This window comes from Mirounga angustirostris, unplaced genomic scaffold, assembly GCF_029215605.1.
Source record: "Mirounga angustirostris isolate CCGP_5_RB_7025 unplaced genomic scaffold, mMirAng1.0.hap1 SCAF_15, whole genome shotgun sequence".
Taxonomy (NCBI): domain Eukaryota; kingdom Metazoa; phylum Chordata; class Mammalia; order Carnivora; family Phocidae; genus Mirounga; species Mirounga angustirostris.
Window position 1 is genome coordinate 52,005,725 of NW_026991723.1, and position 22,195 is coordinate 52,027,919.

The window sequence follows — 22,195 nt, forward strand, 5'->3', positions numbered from 1 at the left end:
ATACTTATAATTGTTATATCTTCTTGCTGAAGTGTCCCTTTTATTATTGGATAGTGTCCTTCTTTGTCTCTTGTTACAGAGTTTGTTTTAAAGTCTGTTTTTTCCAATATAAGTATTGTTACCCTGGTGTTCTTTTGACATCCATTTGCATGATAAATGTTTCTCCATCCCCTCACTTTCAATGTGTAGGTGTCTTTAGGTCTGAAACTTGTCCCTTGTGGGCTGCATATAGTTGGATCTTGTTTTTTTTAATCCACTCTGTCACTCTAGGTCCTTTGATTGGAGTGTTTAGTCCATTTACATTCAAAGTAATTGATAGATATGTATTTATTGCCTATTTTGTAACTTGTTTTGTGGTTATTTCTGTAATTTTTCTTTGATGCTTTCTTCCCTTGATCTCTTACATGGATTGCTGGTTTTCTTTAGTGATGAACTTCGATTCGTTTCTCTTTATTATTTGCATACTGTTACTTGATTTTTGATTTATGGTTATCATGAGGTTTGCATATAACCTCTCCTGTATACAGCAATCTATATTAAGTTCATGGTCACTTAATTTTTAACCCATTCTTTACTCCTTTCCTCATGTTTTAGATATATGGTGGACTATTTTACATTCTTTTATTTTGTGAATCTCTTAACTGGTTTTTACAGATATACTTATTTTTCATACTCTGATTTATGATCTTTACTTTTCATCCAAAGCGTCCCCTTTAATATTTTTTTGTAGGGAGAGTTTAGTGGTCATGAACTCCTTTAGTTTCTGTTAATCTGAGAAACTCTTTATCTCTCATTCTATTCTGAACGATAGCCTTGCTGGATAGAGTATTCTTGGCTGCAGATTTTCCCTTTCAGTGCTTTGAATATGTAATGCCACTCCTTTCTGGCCTGCAAAGTGTCTGCTGAAAAATCCACTGATAGCCTTCTGGGGATTCCCTTGTATATAATGGTCTTCTTTTCTCTTGCTGCTTTAAAATTTTTTTCTTTTTCTCTACTTTTTGCCATTTTATGTCTTGGTATGAACCTCCTTAGGTTGATTTTAAGGGATCTCTGTGCCTGGATATCTGTTTTCTTGCCCAGATTAGGGAAGCTTCCACCTATTATTTCTTCAAATAAACCTTCTGCCCCCCTTTCTCTCTCTTTTTTCTTCTGGGATCCTTTTAATTCTAATGTCATTACATTTGATGAAGTCACTGAATCCCCTGTTCTTTTCTCATTTTGCGTGATTCTTTTTTCTCTCATTTGCTCAGCTTGATTAACTTCCATTATTCTGTCTTCCTGGTCACTAATTCATTCCTCTGCTTCCTCTAGCTTGCTATTTATTCTATCAAGTGGTTTTTAATTTCATTTATTGTGTTCTTCATCTCTGATTGGTTCTTTTTTATGTTTTCCATCTGTTTGTTAAGGGTCTCACACAAATAGGTTGAAAGTGAGAGGATGGAAAAATGGATTTCATGCAAATAGTAACCAAAAGAGGACAGAGATGGCTATACTAATATCAGACAAAATAGACTTTAAAGCAAAAGCCTATTTAAATCAAAAGATTACAAGGGACAAAGAAGGACATTGTATATTAATGAAAGTTGCATACAGTAAGAAGATAGAACAATTACAAACATTTATGTACATAATATACAGACCATCAAAAAATATAAAGTAAAAATTGACAGAATTAAAGGGAAAAATAGACAGTTGTATAATAAGAGTTGAAATTTTCAGTATCCGATTCTCAATAAGGATAGAAAAGCCAGGTGAAAGATAAATAAGGAAATGGAGAACTTGAACAACATATAAGCCAGTTAGATCCAACGTTTATGGAACATACTACGCAACCCGACTGCAACAAAATACACATTCTTCTCAAGTACACATGGGACATTCTCCAGGATAGACGATATATTAGGCCACAGATTAAGTCTCAATGGATTTTAAAAGATCGATATAACACTATCTTTTCTGACCACAATGGGATAAAGTTAGAAATCAATAACAAAAGGAAAACTGGAAAATGCACAGTTTTGTGGAAATTAAGCAACATTCTCTTAAATTGCCAATGAATCAAAAAAACACAAGAGAAATTAGGAAATATTTTGAGAGAAATGACAGCAAAAACATAACATACCAAAAACTTATGGGACACAGTGAAAGCAGCACTATGGGGGAAATTTATAACTAAAATCCTTATCTTAAAAAAAGAAGCAAGATTTTAAACCAACGATGTAACTTTACAACTTAGGGAACTAGGAAAAGAGCAAACTAAACCTAAAGCTAGCAGAAAGAAGGAAATAATAAAGATTAGGACAGATAAATGAAATATAGATTTGAAAAACCATAGAGAAAAATCAATAAAACCAAAAATTGTTTCTTCAAAAAGATCAAGAAAATTGAAATTTAGCCAAATGGACTAAGAAAAAAAGAAGCTTCAGTTGCTAAAATCAGAACCCAAAGTAGGGACCAACAGTTAGGTCTGTGCCAGTTGCATGGGCCTGTGACTTTTCTCAAGCTTGACCATCTGGCATGTAGCCATGGTACAGAAGTTGAATCTGCCTCTGCTTATCATGCTCCTCCTACTCAGCCTGGCCTTGGTGCACAGCTCAAGCCTTCTTTTGTCCTTAAGACTTGGTGTTTTAAGAATGTAACTGAAGCAGTGTGGAGAACATAAACATCTGAAGGTTTTATTCTGGATGCAGCTGAGAGTGGCTTTGGTATGTGTAGGACAGAGCACTGTGATGGCACTGTAGGCTTTGAGGGAAGTCCTGATGAATTTGGAAAATCCATAAGATAGGATTTACTGCTACTGTTATATCTACAAATAGTATAAAATTCAAAACACATGGTTGAAAGGAGATTTGTCAAGTATCTGGAGCTGCGACCCATGCTGATGATGCTACAGGGACAACCTCAGCTCCACTGGGGATAGTGATACATTGATGTGCTTCCTACCAAGCTACCAAGCTGTAGAATATATGAAAAGAGGAGCATATCTAACCATAGCTTTCCAAAAAGTGATTTCAGGAATTCAGAAATATTTTCCAAACTTCTTTGGGGGCTGTTAGATGTGCTGGTGTAACTATAAGTTATGATGTTGTTTATAATAAACTTTCAACATTTACTTGGTTTAGTTTTATAGTTTACAATTCTCAAAAAAAATCAGTCAGCTAAGGAAAAAGTAGATTGCATTTAGTTCATCTTTTCTGTCAGCATCTATATTTAAAGAAACAAAGCCTTAAATGGCTACACAATATCATCGTACAGTGTGCCTCACCTATTTCAGATTCTTTGTGTAAAATTAGCACAAAAATAAGTTTATACTGAGGGAGAAAAGAAAGAAATGAGGACATTATTATTGATGCTTTAGAAATAGAAAGGCTTATGAGAGAGTACTGTAAACAATTGTATACCAAAAAAATTGGTAATCAAGATAAAATGGGCAAATTCCTAGAAACACAAAACCTACTAAGACTGAATCACAAATAAATAGAAAATATGAATAGACCTGTAACTAGTAATGAGATTAAACTAGTAATAAAAAATCACCCAATAAAGAAAATCTCTGGGCCTGATGACTTCACTGGTTAATTCTACCAAACATTCAAACAACAACTAACACCTATCTTTCTCAAATTTTTCCAAAAGAGTAGAGGGTAGAGAATGTTCCCTAACTCATTCTATGAGGTCAGCATTGCCTTGATCCAAAGCCAGACAAAAACACTGTAAGAAAACTATAGGGCAGTTTCCCTTATGAACATTAATATAAAAATCTTCAAAATGCTAGCAAACCAAATTCAGTATATTAAAAGTATTACACACCATGACCAGTTAGATTTATTCTTGGAATGCAAGTATGGTTCAAATATGAAAATCAATGAGTATAATATACTACATGAATAGAATGAAGTTTAAAGCAGTATGATCATCTCAATTGATGCATAAAAAGCATTTGGCAAAATTCAGTAGACCTTCATGATAATAACACTTAATAAACTAGGAATAGAAGGAAACTAACTCAACATAATAAAACCATATATGAAAAACCCATGGAAAAAATCATAGTCAATGGAGAAACACTAAGAGATTTTCTTCCAAAATCAGGAACAAAACAAGGATGCCCACTTTTGCCACTTGTGTTCAACATAGTAGTAGAGGTTCTAAGCAGAGCAATTAGGCAAGAAAAAGAAATGAAAGGCATCCAAACTGGAAAGGCAGAAGTAAAATTATCTCTGTTTGCAAATGATACAGTATTATATGTAGAAAACCCTAATGACTTCACAAAAAAACCCTGTTAGAAATAATAAGTGAATTTAACAAAGTAGCAGGATATAAAACCAACTCAAAAAAACCAATTGCATTTCTATAAGCCAACAATGAACAATCTGAAAAGGAAATTAAAGAAATGATTCCACTTAAAATAGCATCAGGAATAATAAAGGAGGCAAAAGACTTATACAGTGAACACTATAACACATTGCTGAAAGAAATTAAAGGCATAAGTAAATGAAAACATCATATATTCATGGATTGAAAGACAATCTTAAGATGTCAGAGAGCTACAAAATCCATATAATCTTTACCAAAATCTCAATATTTTTGCAGAAATAGAAAAAAAAGGTCTTAAAACTTATATGGAATCTCCAGAGACCCTGGATAGCTAAAACAATCCTCAAAAAGAAAAACAAAGTTGGAGGGCTTATATTTCCTCATTTCAAAACTTACTACAAATTTATAGTAATAAAAAAAAAAAAAGAGGTACTGGCATAAAGACAGTTATGTAGACCAGTGGAACAGAATGGAGAGCCCAGAAATAAATTCTCACATAAATGGTCAAGTGATTTTCGACAAGGGTGCCAAGATGATTCAGTGGGGGGGAGAAGGCAGTCTCTTCAACAAGTGGTTTTAGGAAAACTGAATATCCACATGTAGAAGACGGTGGACCCTTACCTAATACCATGTACAAAAATTAACTCAAAATGAATGAAAGACCTAAACATAAGAGTTAAAACTATAAAATGCTTGGAAGAAAACATAAGACAAAACTTCACAACATTGGATTTGGCAGTGTTTTCTTGGATATGACACCAAAGGCACAGACAATAAAAAAAAATAGACACCTTGGATTTCATGAAAATTAAAAAACCTTTGTGCATCAAAAATAATGTTACCAGAATAAAAAGGTAATGTATGTGATAAGGGGTTTACATCTGGAATATATAGAAAATTCCTAAGATGCAACAACAAGAAACAAACAGCCTCTGGCAAGTATTTATGTCAGCATGTAAATGTTCGCTAGTGAAACTGGACCCTCAAGCAGCAGCTTCTAGAGGATGCAATCAAACCTCTTCCAGGGAAAGACTGGGAGATAGACATTTTTGCTTGGTCCCTCTGCACTGAGCCCTGGGGAGTAGTTGTGCAAGTGTTCATGCACCTGTTAACAACTGCTTCTTTGTTTGCTATAGTCATTTGTGACTCTTGAATGTAAACCCATTGTCTTTCAGAACTAGGTCCCTTGGGTGGCAGCTTTAAAAGCTAGTTGAGTTGCTAGGTATTTGGTTCAAACCCTTCACTCCTCAGGGGGAAGCTGGGAGTTGGGAGTTCCCTCCTTATTGTATGGCACTGTGCTCATACTCAGCACACTGCCAGTTTTGATATTGTCCCAGTTGTCCAATGGGTAGAAGTCACACAACTAGTTTCTGGATTTCTGCCAGAGGGAATTGCTTCATGTGTAGCTGTAAATTTGGTGCATCCATGGGAGGAACTTCAGGAGCCTCCAATGTCTCCATCTTTGTCCCTGCTAGACTCTATTTGAACCACTTTAAAGTAATTAACCACTTTAAATTTCACAAGAAGCCATCAGATAAGAAGGGCATGGTGGACAGGGAATATACAAAAATTACCTTCAATCATAGAGGAAGGAGATTATGGAGATTAAGAAGTACCATGGTCTTCCACCTGCAAGCTGGAGACCCCAGAAAGCCAGTGGTTATAATTTAGTCCAAGTCTGAAGGCCTGAGAAGCAGATTTGCAGCCAGTTGTTTAAATCCTATTCTGAAGTCCAGAGAAGATGAGATGAGATATTCCAACTCAAGTAGGGAGCCAGGAAGCAAAGAGGACCATTACATCATTTTATATTTATTGTTTATCTCTCTTTATAAATTTTACTGGGATATATAATTATTTTTTAAAGCCGTTTTTAGTAATAGTTTCTATAAAGTTGGTCACATAAGAGCAACCTTACTCCATGGACCAAAACATTTTCTCTGCAGTCCTAAAATTAGCACCATCAAATAATCACATCAAGGGCTAGATAATGATATGGTGAAAGTATCTGTAAGAAGAGGGAGTGGCTAATAGAGAAGTTTTCCTATATTCCCCAAATGGTGTAAATGTGGCAAGGTTTTAGAGCTACATAAGAGGCATATACTGATCAAAACCATTTCTACCCATGAACTGTGAGAATGCCACATCCACCATCAGTCCAGAGATTGCGGGTCTATGGGTCTGAGGAGGTAGCAAGCTGGATCAGCTTCACAGTGAAATCTTTAAAATCAGGGGTAGGGTCTGAGATGTCAATCCAAGAAGTTCTTAAAATACATTCCTACAATGCTTTAAACATTATTAACACTGACTAAATTAACTAACTTAAATTTCATAATTTGTACGCCAAGAAAGGAAGCAATAATATGCTTCACGTGCACCTGGGTAAGGGGTGCCCATTTACATAGGAATATCTGTTATTCAATATCACTGGGTATGAGATGTTATTAACCTTCTCTGATCTCCTTGTGCAAAAGGATATTAGCTAGTTCAGGAATTCAGATGCATTTCCTTAATATTATCTCCCCTCCCAATTTTTTCTTTGCTCAAGATTTTGTAAAGAGAGCAAAATAACGTGGAAGGAGTAGAACCCACAGAATGAACTGAATAGTGCATGTTAAGCAGGTAATAAATACTTTATAGTGTGCAATTGCATGGTCCACTATTCATTTCCAATTCCTTCTTACCAGATTCAAGTGATCTTCTGTTTTTATGCAAACTGTGATAGAATCACTATTTTAGCCCTGGTTTTCGTTGCTTTTATTCCATTGCAAACTGATTTGTGGTAGTCATCAGTGTTTGTCACCGAATATATCCAGCTTTCTATCTTCCAGACACATGATAGAATTATACTGTTTGGTTTCTTTGTGGCTGCTAGGTATGTAATAACTCTGATAGGGATGATATTGCCAATTCTTTTGAAGGCGTTTTAAGTAGAAGTGACATGTGCCACTGCCAAGAGGAGTTTCTAATTACCTGTGGGCAGTTCTGCAAAGTGTCCTTTTCTCTTTGGGGGGATGTTGGATTGGCAACACTCAATATGGTGATTTCTTCATCAGACTGTTTCCCTTGGTGTTGAGTCTCCTTGCAGATCCATGATGAGTGTGTAGTGTGAATAAGAATGATTCTCTTTAAGCCATTAAGAGTGGAGAGATGATTACTGAAACACAATCTAGTCTTTCTTGACTAATATCTATGGAGGTTTACCTTTTATACTACTGGACACTTTTTCTTTTCAGATAGGTAAACATGTATATACTTATGAGGTATTCTTAATCTCTGTACAGAAACTTTCTGCTCAAACTAAATATCAGCCTACTAAATGAATTTTATTGCTCAAGGATTTGTTACTATGTACCATTGTACAAATTATACAGATCCACAAAATGCTAGCTGTATGAGTGAGACCACGTATTGCCCTTTAAAATAATGCCTCTTCAAAATTCCATAGCTTTAATGGCATGTTTTGTAGGCCTTGATGATCTGTAAGTGATAAAGGAAAAATGTATGGATTGAGTGTTTTCTAGAAGACTCTGCCATTCCTTGGAAAACCTTCCATGTACTGCTATTCTCTGTTTCACATAAATAAATGAACCTCTGCTATAGCCACTGGTTGTGGCTATCTTGTAACAATAAAAAAGTGGATTATATACATGTGTAATATGTTATGAACAACACTGAAAGGAATTTCAAAGACCCTCCAGTCGTCTTGGCCCCTATAAAATCTTGCAGTTGTTTCTTACTAACCTGTCTTTGCTATTTCTTTAGACATCCTCAAAGCACTGAAAAATCATCCTATTATGCATCAGTGGCATATGTCATGGTGACATCATGAGGTACTAAGATGATTGCCTCTTTGGGGAGGAAGAAGTCTTGCACTCTACAGAGCTGATGCTTCCAACAAATATGACCCCAATAGAGAATTTCAAGGGTGTAGTGAATACTTCAAAAAGGTTAGGAATTGGGCGCCTGGGTGGCTCAGTTGGTTAAGCGACTGCCTTCGGCTCAGGTCATGATCCTGGAGTCCCTGGATCGAGTCCCGCATCGGGCTCCCTGCTCGGCAGGGAGTCTGCTTCTCCCTCTCCCACTCCCCGTTTGTGTTCCCTCTCTTGCTGTGTCTTTCTCTGTCAAATAAATAAATAAAATCTTTAAAAAAAAAAAAAAAAGGTTAGGAATTACCAAAGTAAATGGAAGAAACCGGACCAAGACTAGTAAGTAAAGGGAAAAAAGGCTAATGCTGACTACATATAATTTATGGAATGGTTTTTAATTTAAAAGTAGCAACAAAAAAGCCTGTGGAACCTTCATTTATGTAAACACCAATTGCAAGTCAAACATGAACACTGTGTTAGAGCTCTCCAGAGAAGCTGAACCAACAGGACATATTTTAGATACAGGTATAGAAGAAGAGATTTACTATGGGAATTGGCTCATGTGATCCTGGAGGCTGGGATAAGCCATGATGCAATCTGCTGTGTGCAATCTGGAGAAACAGGAAAGCTAGTGATAAAATTTAGTCCAAGTTCAAAGGCCTGAAGACCAGGGGAGCTGATGATGTAACTCCCACTGGAAAGCTGAAGGCCTGAGAAGGGATGGGGCAGGCCCCTGGTGTAAGTCACAGAGTCAAAACGCCTAAAAGCCAGATCAAATGTCAGAGGGCAGGAGAAGATGGGCATTCTAGCTCACGTAGAATAAGGATTTGCCCTTCCTCTGCCTTTTGTATTTGGGTCTCAACAGATTGGGTGATGCCCACCCACACTGGTGAGGGCATATCTTCTTTACTCAGTCTACAGATTCAAGTGCCAATCTCTTTTAGAAACACCCTAACAGACTTCCAAGAATCATGTCTTACCAGCTGTGTGGGCATCCCTTAGTTAGGTCAAGACAACACATAGCCACCATAAACACCATTCCTTAAAATCCTAATCATCAGATCCATTCCTATGAGGAGGCCATTTTAAATTTGTATCAACATTAGTGTGTCTTCTCTCGTCTCCTACAACCCAGAGCATTGTCAGCTACTTGCACTCTCTATTAGCTGCTCTCATCATTCTTTCTATACATGAATTTGGTTCACATGCTCCAACCATAATCCAATGAATTTTTCCACAATTATTAAGAATATACCTATCATTGTTAGAGTTTTCCTAATCCATTTGAGAATAAATGATTTTCATATACTAGTATCTTTAATATTATTTCTAATTGCTTAACATTTTGAATCAAATGAGCTAGCTATTCTTTAGGTACACAACTGACCTTTCATGGTGATGACATGTTTCTCTGGGGGGAAGATTTATGGAAACAGTTCTGACAAATTCCACCAAATCACTTTTTATTTTTAATCATAAAACTCACAACCACTCCATTTGGGGTACTATAATTTATTTTGCTTAGAATGATTTATGTAGCACATAAATAAAACACAATTGGTGTTTACATAAATGAAGGTTCCACAGGCTTTTTTGTTGCTACTTTTAATTTATATTAAGAGATTAAAGCTGATTTGGACAAATAATGAAGTTAAAGTTTTCATCTCTCCTTTATTTTTGAGTATTTCAAAAGTAGGAGGATTCTACAATGAATCTTGAAATTTCTTTTCAATTTTGTTCACAATGTTTTACATACGTGTTTTACATACGTATTTCTACTTTTTTTGTTGTTATAAGTTAGCCACAAGTCTTAGATTATTAGAGTGTGAGGGAAGCTTTGATATCTTCTAATTCATTTCCTTTATGATAACTGTTGTTTTTTTCCTACCAACATCTGTTTGGATAATAGCACATGGACTTCCTTTGTTTGGTGAGCATGTGACTTAGTCTCAAGCCAACGTGAATATGTATTATCTTGGTCACATTTATGGGTTCAGGAGTTTGTGTGAGCTCATCAGATCAATTAAAGCTTATGAATACTAGTTCTAGGAGTTTTGCTGAAACCATTGAGAAATGTGTTCTCTTCTCCCACTATTGTTACCCAGCAGATAGAATATAAGCCTAGAGTTTCCAAAGGCCTTGTTTGTCTCTCCTTGAGGAGGGCCTTTCTGAGAATGAAGCCAGTAGATAGGAACACCGAGCAAAGGAGAGACAGTAAACTGTTAGACCCCTTAAGCACCTAGATTCAGCCTTTCCTGAGGTCTACTACCTAAATATTTTGATTACATGAGATAATTCCAATTTTTCTTCATTTAAATTATTTTTAATGGGGTTTCTATCACTTGCAGGCAAAATAGGTCTGGTTTATATATTTGTTATTTATACAAAGAAACTAAGACCCAGAAAAGTAATATGATTTGCTTCAGGTTCACAACCCTGGGTCAGAATCTAAAACTGAATCCTTCCAATCCAGAGCTCTTTCCAGTTCACACCCTTCCTCTTTAGAAGGGGATTGTTACAGTCCCCCTTTGGGGAGCTGACCATTTTCCATCTTGCTCTATGTTCATTTTGCATTCACTGAGTATATCAACTTTCTTGTGTCACACACACAGTAAAGTTCCCAGTTGTTCATGCTCTTGACATAGAGGGTAATAGATTGACAGATTCAGAAGGAATTTAAAAATGTCTTTTATTTTTTTGATGTATGTCATGTCAGAAATAAGGTTGAGCTTTGATAGGATACCTTGTAAATAATTCTTAGGTAGAATATACAGAGCACTCACTTTGCCAAGTCTATGGCAGCTATTATAAATTGAGAGGATGTGCTTTCTTCTACCTAAATGAATTTTTAAAAATCCAGTGTTTAATCTTTCTTCTAAAATGAAGACTTTGAAAACTCTCCCTTAGAAATTCCAAAGCAAAGGAATTCTGTATGACTTACTTTGATGAGAGTATGACCATTATGTTTAATGGTCTAATTCTAAATTTAGGAAAACACAAGATACTATCCTCTAGGTAAAAGACATCTGAGGCATTATTAAAACAAGTCTTTGGTTTTTCTGCATGGTCATATTCTTATATAAATATTGGTTTCGTCATTTCAGGCTGCCAGCAGGCCATCTCAAGAAGAAAAGTATTCAGTCTGAAAAAGTTGGCCTTGACTTGGAGATAAGTATTGCTGAGGATTCTTGCTGCTGGATTTATGATCTATGAATGGTTGGGAGGCATTTGGAATATTAAAGTGTATTTGTCTTTGATAGTGCTTGAGTTTGCTCAAGCCAACAGCTAAGGTTGCAGTTAGAGCATTTCCTGCTGCCGTCTGCCCTTACAATATCATAATCTTCAAGGTGGTGTCAAGATGGCACTAGGGTTGAAATGAGTAGTTGCCTCTGACTTCACTACGAGTGCCCTATGCAAAAAAGAATCACAAAAAAATGAACATACAAAACAAAAATTCTGATTTTAATTAAGAACTTCTATTTCTCATCCCATGTATGGTTGATGGAAGGCAAGAAATGGTTTTCATTATAAGAACTTTTCTTACACATTTGTGAATAAAGCTTCTGCTGTTTATTTCAAAGCCATTTGAATTCTTTTGAAGATGGATAATTGGTTTACTAGTCACTGTTTTTAAAACATAGCTGAGGCCGTTCTATTTTGAATGGATTTGGTTTTGATAGGAGTGGCTTTATTCTTTCTGAACTAATATGTAAATTTTACCTTCTGGGTTTGATGTGACACTTGAGAGCTGGCAGTTGGCTGGTAACAGTTAACTGGGGATTCATTCAGTTTACCCAGACTTGCGGTCATTAGCTGGGCAGACCTAGACCTAGCCACGTTGCTGATGCGTTAGGTTGTTGAACCGAGAGCTACATTTTAGATCAAGGTGTACTTTCACCTCACAGATAACTCAGTCTTGACCCCTCTCCTATTTCTCTATTTCCACCATTTTCTGAGTACCATTATTTGGAATAAAAGTACAATAGCTTTAGGATTGACCTATATCCCATTTGAATGATTCAGAATGAGGGGGTAAAGGATGATTTCATCAATTTTAGAGTCTGAGGAGTCATGGAAACAAGTGCCCTCAGGTCTGACTAACTGCTTTCTTTGAGCTCACTCAGTAGGAGGGCTGGAATTAGGAGGAATATTTCATGTCATTGAACCCAGTTACTTAGGGATTAGGAATTGCTGAAGTGTGTGTGTGTTTGTGTGTGTATGTGTGTGTGTGTATTTGCGTTTTATGATATGCAGTGAAGGAATTTTGGAAGTGGATACCACCAAGCCTCTTAAAATATAGCTTCATAGTTACCATTTACTGAACAGTACTTAGCCAACCCAAACACTTGTGAACAATTTCTCTTTTTCTTTTTCTTTTTTTTTTTTTTTTACCCTCTGGTTCATGTTGGTTCCCTAAAACCTTAAAACACTCTGAAAATTTATTGATTTCCTAATAATAGAGGTGGGACACTGATGTACAAAAGGATGGGAACCTTCTTTGTCACTGACTGCCTTGATGGATAAGCCATCTCAGAAGCTGCACTAATTTCTGAGAAGACAAGAAGCAAATGATATCCAAAGAACTGTCTTTTATAGTTTGGCCATCTTGAGAAGGGCAGACCCTACAATGCATAACACCAAACCTCAAACAGGACAAACAAAAGGAAATGTTTCCTAAGTCCCTGAGAGAGGACTAGTACAGATCAATTTTGCAAGACCTGGCAAGTAGGCTTGCTCACTGTGACACATCATTTCCCCAGAAAAATGTTGATTCGAGAGATACTTTGGAGAGTGCAGGAGGCAGAGTCTGTGGCTTACAATGAAATCAGTTGATCATTCAGGCTCTAAAGGTTTAATGAGATCTTTAGAATGCCTTTCTTTGCTTTGGGCACAGTGTTGCTGAAAATTATCTTCAGCTGTTTGCTGATATATGCAGGTCTTTGTTAATTCTGGGTAGCTGGCATCATGGCAAATTGGGAAACTGAATTGCTCTAGTAATTTAACATTTTGGCCAACTGTTAGACACCTGCTTTCTCCCAACATTAGGATCACCTGTGTGTGTGTGTGTGTGTGTGTGTTCTCTGTCTTCACTTTTTCTTGAAAGTTTTCTCCTTGGATGACTTTGAAAGGACAAATTTGCTTGATTTTTGACAAGGACACCTGGCAAAAATGTGAACTGTGTATTTGGTAGATGTTTTAGAGTCCAGTTGTAGACCAAGGAAAAAAAATATATCAAGCAGAGCTATTCAGCAGTGGAAGAGGGTATTGTAGATGATTGTGAGTTCTCCCATTCTCTGGACGTTCAGACGGAGTAAGTGAAGCATAGCTGTTGACAACATGGATTTTGGAGACAGACTGCCCTGCCTTAAAACTTTGGCTTCACCCCATGACAGCTGTGTGACTTGGGCAAATTGTTCTCCTCAGGAAAGTCAACCCTCTCATTGGTAAAACAGGGACAGTAATACCTACCTCACAATGTAATTGTGAATATTATATAAAACAAAGTAAATAAAGCTCCTTGTAAAGTGACACGTAGTAGGAGCCTGAACTGCAGTTGTTAGGGCCACCTGTTACAGATATTGTACATAGAGTCTGGTTTAACATCTTAAAGTCTTTCATCCTACTGTAATGTTCTGCTGTTCTTTTAGGAAATAATTTTCTTTCTGATATTGACTTTCATTATCCTATCTCGAAAGTTTCTTCTAAGAACCCATGGTAGTACCATGTCACTACTTGGCTAATAAAGATTTTTTGGGAAGAGTTAGCCACCTAAACTTTCAGTTAGAAAGTGTTAAGAATTAAATGAGCTAGTAAGAACATGTTTTGTTGTCTAGCATTTTGGATTTGATAGAAGGTTTTTACATGCAGTGTTTTTTCTAACATTTCAAACATCGATGATTTGAAAGAATTGTATAGTGAGCGCCACATTCTGCCATCAATATTTTACTATATTTACCCCATCACATATCCATCTATTTATACATCTATCAATTTTTGGTGCATTTTAAACTAAGTTACACATATTAGTACCCATATCCCTAAATATGTCAGTATCTATATTATTAATTATAGTTCAATATTTGTTTACAGTACTTTCATTTAGACAAAATTTAAACACACTGAAATGTGAAATCTTAAGTGCACTATTCTACAGCTTCTGACAAATGCATACACTTGTGTAGCTTCCACCAGTCAAGATATGGAACATTTCCTTTACCCCAGAAAGTTCTCTCTTCCCCCTTCCTAGTCATGGGATTTCCCCCATAGGCCATCTTTGTCCTGATACTTTGTTCATCATATTTTAGTTTGCCCTCTTCTAGAACCTCTTATCAATGGAAGCCTAAAATGTGTACTCTTTGTGAAAGGATTCTGTCATTCAGCATAATATTTCTGAGATTTATTCTTTATTACAGAATAGTATTTCATTGTATATGAATATACCCCTGTTTAAAAATATTTGCTGTTGATAAACATCTGGGCTGTTTCTACTTTTTGGCTGGGATGAATAAATCCATGAAAATTCTTCTACAAGACTTTTTGTGAACATATGCTTTCATGTCTTTTTGGTTAATGCCTATAATTTTTAAGACTCATAGTTGCTGCACTTCCTCTTCAACAATTGGAGTTATTTGTCTTTTTATTTTTAGCCATTCCAGTAGATGTGTAGTAGTATCTCATTATGGTTTAATATGAATTTCTATTGGATGATAATATTAAGTACTTTTTAATGTGCATATTGGCCATGTTAGATCTTTTTTTTTTTTCCCTAAGTGTCTGTTAAAGACTTTTGTCCAGTTTTGAGTTGGGTTCTTTGTCTTTTATTACTGAATTAGGGAATTTACTCATGTATCTTCAATGCCAATTCTCTGTCAGGTAGGTGTTTTGTGAATATTTCCCGTTCTGTAACTTGTCTATTTACTTAAGGGTGTCTTTTGATAAGCACAAATGTATATAGTTTTGATGAAGTCTAATATACCACTTTTTTTCTTTTATGGTAATTACTTTGTGTGTACTGTTGAAGAAACTTTTCCTACCTCCAAGTGGTAATTCTATTTCCTTTTAGAAGCTTTCTAATTTTAGCATTCACATTTAGGTCTATAATCCAGCTCAACTAAATTTCTGTGTATGGTGTGAGGTAGAGGTCAACATTTATTTATTCCATATGAATATCTAGTTCTTCTAACATATGTTGTAAAGATTTTGATTTCCTCATGGATTTCTTTAGAGCCTTTGAAAAAAAAATCAAATGATCCTATAAATGCATTTTGTTCTACTGACCATTTTGTCAACTGTTAGGTTAATACTATACTATACCTCTATAGAAAGTTTGTATCAAGCAGTATTTGTATTCCAAATTTATTCTTCTTTTCAAGGTTGCTTTTGCTATCCTAGGTCATTGACATTTCTGTGTCAAGTTTAAAATTGGCTTGTCAATTTCTGTTAAAAGAAAAAAAAGCCTAGTGGAATTACAATTATGGTTGCATTGGTTTTGTAGATCATTTTGTGGAGAATTGACATCTAAGCAATATTGAATATCCTAATCCATAAGTATGCTATATCTCTCCATTTACTAGGGTTTTTTTTTTTTTTATTCACTCTCAGAAAAGTTTTGTCTTCCTTGTAGTGAAGTCTTAAAAGTCTTCTGTTAAATTTGTTCCTTAGTATGTATGTTACATTTTTTGATGCCTCTAAAATGAAATTGTTCTTTTAATGCCACAGTATATAAAAATGTAATTGACTTTAAATATTGACCTTATATTCTGCAATCTTGCTAAATTTACTTATTAATTATGGTAGTTGGAGATTCCTTAGAATTTTCACGACAGCAATCATATGTAATCTGTGAATAAAGAGAGCTGACCTCTTTTTTTATGGTCTTTTTTTGTCTGGCCTTATTGCACTGATAGTACATCCAGTAAAATGTTGCATAAATGTGTCAAGAATAGATACCTTTGCTTTGTTCTAAGATTTAAGAAGAAAACCTTAAATATTTCATCCTTAAGTATGATTTTAGCTCCAGGTTTTTCACAGATGCCCTTTATGCAATTTAGGAAGTTCTCTTATGTTTCTTATATTCCTAAGTGTTGAGATGCTCTGTTATGAATGGACATGAAATTTTGTCAGATGTTATACCCTTACCTTTTGAGATGATTATTTGGATTCTCACCCTTTTTTCTATTTATATGGTGAATTACATGATTGGGTTTTGAATGTTAAACCTACCAGGTGTTTCTGGGGCAAATCCTCCTTGGTGATGATCCAGTTCTGTTTGTATATACAATTTCCAGAGGTCATTTGAAAATAGATTATTGAAGATTTTTGTGTTCCTAAATATAAAATAGGTTTTTCTCATTTTAAAAACTCCTTTAAAATAATTGAATCATTAAAAAATAATAACAACCTGTCATGAAGTTTATGATAATGTAGAATTAAAATAGATGACAATGGTTCAAAGGATAGAGTGTATTTTTTTATACTTTATAGAGGCCAGGCATTTTACATGAAATATTATAATTTGAAGTCAAATTAAGATATATTAAAGATGCATATTATGAAGCATAGCATAACCATTGAAACATAAAACAGAGGTAAAGCCAGTTAGCCAATGGAGAAAGACAGAACTGTATGAATTACTCAGTTAACCCAAAAGAAGGCAGTAAGATAGGAAAAAAGCAACCAAAAACCAGAAGGGTGAAATAAAGCACAAATAACAAGATAATAGATTTAAGCCCAATAATATTGATAATTATATTAAATGTACATGGTTGAACATTCCAATTAAAAGACAGAGATTGTCAGACGTGATAGAAAAGGCCCAACTGTATTCCACAGGAAACCCACTTTACTCCCATGATACTCTGTTATAGTCTTTAAACAGTCATGTGTATTTAAAGAAAGGAAAAGTTAATTTTTTTTTACTGGAAGTTTCTAAATTGAATGAAATACATCATTCTTTTCCCCTTTTATGCTTATTGTTCCCTGTGTCTTGTTAAAGAAACATTTGCCTCTCTCCAAGCGGCACACAGGTGTTAGAGCAGAAGCCACATTTTCTGATGATAAGTCCAGTGATACTGTCACTATACCATGGGGAAATTGTGCATATGGGACTGCTATGTTCACTATCAAGCACCACACAAGTGAATATAGAATGTAGTTCTTTTTAGGAATCCCTGAAATGTAGCCATTTCAGGAGGTACCTTTCTGTCAGTGGCCACCAGAAGGTTAGGAATGGTGTCCTCAGCAGCTGGACATTCCTGTTCTGGGAGATTTCTAATCCACGTGTCTGACATCTGTGAGTGCCTGCAGCCTTTTTTGCCTGCCAGGCAGGGTCTCCAATGGCAGGTGCTAAAAGATGACCATTTCACTCGCTCTCCATCCTAATTGTGTTCCCCAAAGTCTCTACCATTTCCTCAAACACATGGTAAAATGTAGTGTGTGTATGAATGTGTAAAGCACAAGCTTAGGTTAGTGTGCCCTCCTCTATCAGAGGAATGAACATTAGCTAGATCTGGAAGTAGGAGGTTGGGAGGAGGTAAATGGAGAACAGCCTTCAGTGTACACAGTTCTTATAAGTCACTTTGGCTATAGCGTGGGTTAGGGGTGTCAATGTCTGGTTTTCTAAATTACAGTTGAACAGAGAAATGAGTTTCAGTTTTTCTCCCCTAATTTAGATTTTACTTTTTTCAAATGAAATTTTCTATAAAACATTAATAGATAAAATCTGACCTGCTCTGTAAAAGAAATGTCTTAGAGATCTACTCCTTACCCTCTGTGGTAGCCTTCCTCCCAGTCTCAAAGGTTAGCAAAGATAATTTATTGTCAAGGTTGGGAAAGAAATCTAGTTAAACTTACACTGAGCTATGTTCACTTAGCTGGATGAGCCACTGTAAAACAAGCATTATATTCCTAGAAACATAACAGAAAAGATTGATAAATTTACCTACAAAAAAGTTGAAAATTGTGTGGTGGCAAAAAAAAAAAAATAGAATAACAATCTAGGATACAGATTTTCAACATAGAAGACAAATGATTAACTCCCTTAGTTCACTAAGTGTTCATACAAATCAATAATTAAGTGATGGGAAACCTTAAAAAAAATAAGGCAAAGCACATAAAAGACAGTTTGTGGAAAAAAACAAATGCAAATAGTAAAAAACAAAACAAAACAAAAAAACCCCCCAAAACATGAAATGAAGCTCCACTTCATTCATAATTAAGAAAATGCACATCAAAGCAATGAGATACTATTCCCCTTCCTTCCCATCAGATGGGAGAAAAATAATGTTTAATGGTATCCAGATGGTAAAAAAAAGTATTTAGGTGAGAGGGTAGATAATGGGAATCCTCATACTTGGTTGCGGGGAGAAAAGGGGTATAACCTTTTGGGAGGGAAATTGAGCAATATCTATGAAGCTAAAAATGACCTAGAAGTCCCTTTGTTAGGAATTATTCTATGGATATGCTTGCAAAGCCATTGCAGAAATCTATCTTTTGGAAGAGAGTGGGAATCCTTTCTTCTATACTCCTGACACTTTCTCCTATGTCGGAGGGACTTCCACCAACATGGGACTGGCCTTGTTTTTGCTCCCTCATTCACTCCTGATGGGAGGTGGATGACCTGATTTGTGAGTTTGGAAGCAGACAGACATAGGTAGTTCGGCCTCTTCCTTTCTCCCTTTGTTTAGAAGCTGCCTGCTTGCAAGGAACACACATTCCACACTCTGCCTCTCCATGTCCTAGTTCTGGGGAATGTGTGTGTAGGGGAGTAACTCTTACTGGGTGGGTAAATCTTCTAATTCTGGGTTAAATTATTAGGAAGCTCTGCTGCAGACCGTTTTAAGCCATATTCTCCAATACCAGCTTTATAGTGATGAAAGCAGCATTTTGGCCTCTGTATGCCTTAGTCTTCATTGTCTCTCTTTTATTCGGTTGAGAACTAGCTTGGGACAAAGAGGATAAGCCTTGAGAGATGTAAAAGGAATGAATTCCGGGGATGAAAGGGACCATTGAGGTTTTTACCTTGGCAGATTGATGTGGCCTTATCCTGGGCAATGGGCTACTTTTCTGGAGTTTTGCCCTGTTTTTAATGGCTGCAAGTGGAATCCATAGGTTGGTTTTTGTTTGTTTGTTGTGGTATCCATAGGTTTTAAGACTTATTTCACGTGGTGTTTTGACCTTAGCAGGATGAACCAGCTTGTGGCATCTTTGTCCACTAGCTAGTGGTTATTTTTATAGGGGCTACACCAGGCTTCCACAAGCACTCCTGGGTATAGCGAAGACAGGGGCCTCAGCAAATTTGCCAGCCTCAGCAAGCACACACACCCTACACCCACAGTCCCCCCAGCAAGCTAATTTTGCACAAGAGGGATCATTTTTGCAATAAACCCTGACTCTCCTACAGCCAATATCAACTGAGCACCTATGTGGATATTAGTGATCCTGAAGGAATTGTAGGATACGAATACTTTGGTCTTGGTTACTATGCAGATAATAAATGAACACACACCCACCAGAAACCCTAGTTCATTCAGTTATTTATGTGTCTGAGGTGGAAATAGAAACAAAGTCTAATCTCTATCAGAGGATCTTCTCCTCTGATCAGGGTACTCTTTCTTCTCCCATTATCTATGCCTGTGCCTTGTCAGGGCACATCAAGATAAGACAAGGCTGCCATCATTCTTGTGTCAGTGCTGTTGTTCTGTGTGAGTAACCACCCTGCTGGAGCCACCTTCTCCACCTCTCCCTGTCCAGCCTTCTCGTCTTCCAGGCCCCCAGGTCATGTCCCCCCTCTTCCTTGAAGACTTTATTTTACTTTTTTTCTTTTTTCTTTTTTTTTTTTTTAGATTTTATTTATTCATTTGACAGAGAGAGAGAGCGCACACACAAGCCAGGGGAGCACAGCAGGCAGAGGGAGAGGGAGAGAGCAAGGAGCTCCCCGCTGAGCAAGGAGCCCGATGTGGGGTTCCATTCCAGGACCCTGAGATCATGACCAGAGCCTAAGGCAGACACTTAACCAACTGAGCCACCCAAGTGCCCCTCCTTGAAGCCATTCTTGATTGCCAACATTTGTCATCTTGCTTCTATGAGTATAGAACTTTATAGCAATGAGTCTTGTATTGTTCAGTAATGTTTCTCCTGTGTTTGCATTAATTTATTACAGACCAAAAACACTGTGGGGACAGGATTTTGTTTGTACTTCTTACCTTCCTCTCCTCTGCTAACAAATCAGAGTATTCTGTTGCTCAGAAAATACTCTAGGATTACTGGGTAGTTTATAATTTTATAATTGAACAGGTTATGAATCAGTGATATTAATCGTTGAAAAGTAAAATTTTAATTTCACTAACCCTGCCAAGAACTATTTTTTATTTTCCTTAATGGTATTACTTTTCTTTAGTTGCTGATTTCATTGCAGATTTTCATTGCATGTAGCATTCTGAATTCTACTTTTCCCACTCTCCTATATCACCATGAATAACTCCATATATCTATATAATCTTCAAATTATTATTTTGGTTGCATAATTTTCTAGTTTGTTAATAGGCCATCGTTACTGTGCCATTTTCTTACTGTGGGGCATAAAGATTGTTTTCAGCTTCTTGCCACAATGTAGAATTAACATTTTCAAATGTGTAGCTCTTTGGTTTTGTTATATTTTGGAGATAAATTCCCAGGGTGTTGTCTGGTTGATAACAGGTGCTCAATAAATGCATGCCATTGATTTTTGTCCCCAGACATTTTTGAGTAACTCTTTGGCCTGAGTCAGAATAAAAGTTTCTCATTTTTCTTTGGTTAACAAAGGTTTACAAAAAAAATGTGCTTACAAAGGCATTTTTTTCCCTAAGCCCCAATGTCTAGCTTCTTTGGGAAATGTAGAGACACTGGAATCTGTCCACCAGGATGTATGTTTTTCCCTTTGGAACCTCAGAATTTCAGATGGAACAGCAATAAAACCACCCACATTTGGATTGCAAGGATGAAACTTTCATGCAGAAAATCTTGTAACCCAAATGGCATTTTCTCTGTGCCCATGGCGAGCATAACAGCGTGTCTAGGGAAATGTGAATTGGTCCCTCATGTGCCTTCATCTGCCGTTCAGATTCTGCTGTCCATTAAAAAATGCAGGAAATTATGTTGGAATTTATCATGGGCTTACTAGCCTACCCTCCTTTACCAAAATTATCACAAACTATAAAACATTGAAGGATTGAAACAGAGTGTATGACACTCATATAAAGATGGTTGTGATTTAAGAGACAGGAAATGTAATTATGTGCTGCTGAAGTTCTTGTCCTTGCTTATGCAAGGGCACAGTAAATATAGAGTTGCCATACCCTAGGGAGTACAAAGTGTTGCTGTAACTTGTTGAAGAGATCTTAAGAATCAAACTTGAAAACCCCCTTTCCTGACATAGCACTTTGTGAACTGCCACAGATAGGTTTGTATTTATTTTACGTGTATGTCACTGAATCAATGAGTAAATGAGTAAGAGCCAGAAGTGTCCATCTCCAAAGCTCATGCAGAAGTAAGAGGGTATCTGTATTCTTTACATCCAGGATTTCTGTGTATGTCTCTTTCCCATTTTGTTCTGTTATGAATCCACCTCCATATTGGGCAACTTATGGACTAAATGGGAAAGATAACGACTGCCCATATTTCTGATGTAAGTAGTAAGGGAAAGGAAGAGAGAAGAGACATATGCAATGACACATAACTAAATGCACCACCTAGTTTCTGGAATGAGTCATGAGGCCACAACTGCTGTTAGCTATTTTTATTTTGCATTATTAACCCTTCCACATTCTCCTTTTCTCTATCTAGTATTTCAGATAGTTAAGGTTCCTTGCCTGCTAGGGTAATCTAAATATTATTTCTGAAAGACAAAGTTTGTAGTGGTCCTACTTGGGTGTAGTTTGAAAGAGTCTCCCCTTAACATTAGCAGAGTGATAGAGGAAATGGTTTAGGGTATCCTCTGGGCTCAAAATCCTTGTGGCCCTCACTGTGTAGCAACA

At 36.4% G+C, this 22,195-nt stretch overlaps 1 long non-coding RNA gene across 1 annotated transcript in view; it reads left to right on the forward strand.

Moving 5' to 3' along the window:
• Nucleotides 1-11,746, forward strand: part of LOC129046044 (uncharacterized) — a 334,546-nt gene extending 322,800 nt beyond the window's left edge. The window contains exon 12 of the long non-coding RNA XR_010407858.1: nucleotides 11,288-11,746. This is a non-coding gene — a long non-coding RNA (uncharacterized LOC129046044). The remainder of the gene's footprint in view (nucleotides 1-11,287) is intronic.
• The last annotated feature ends 10,449 nt before the right edge of the window (nucleotides 11,747-22,195 follow it).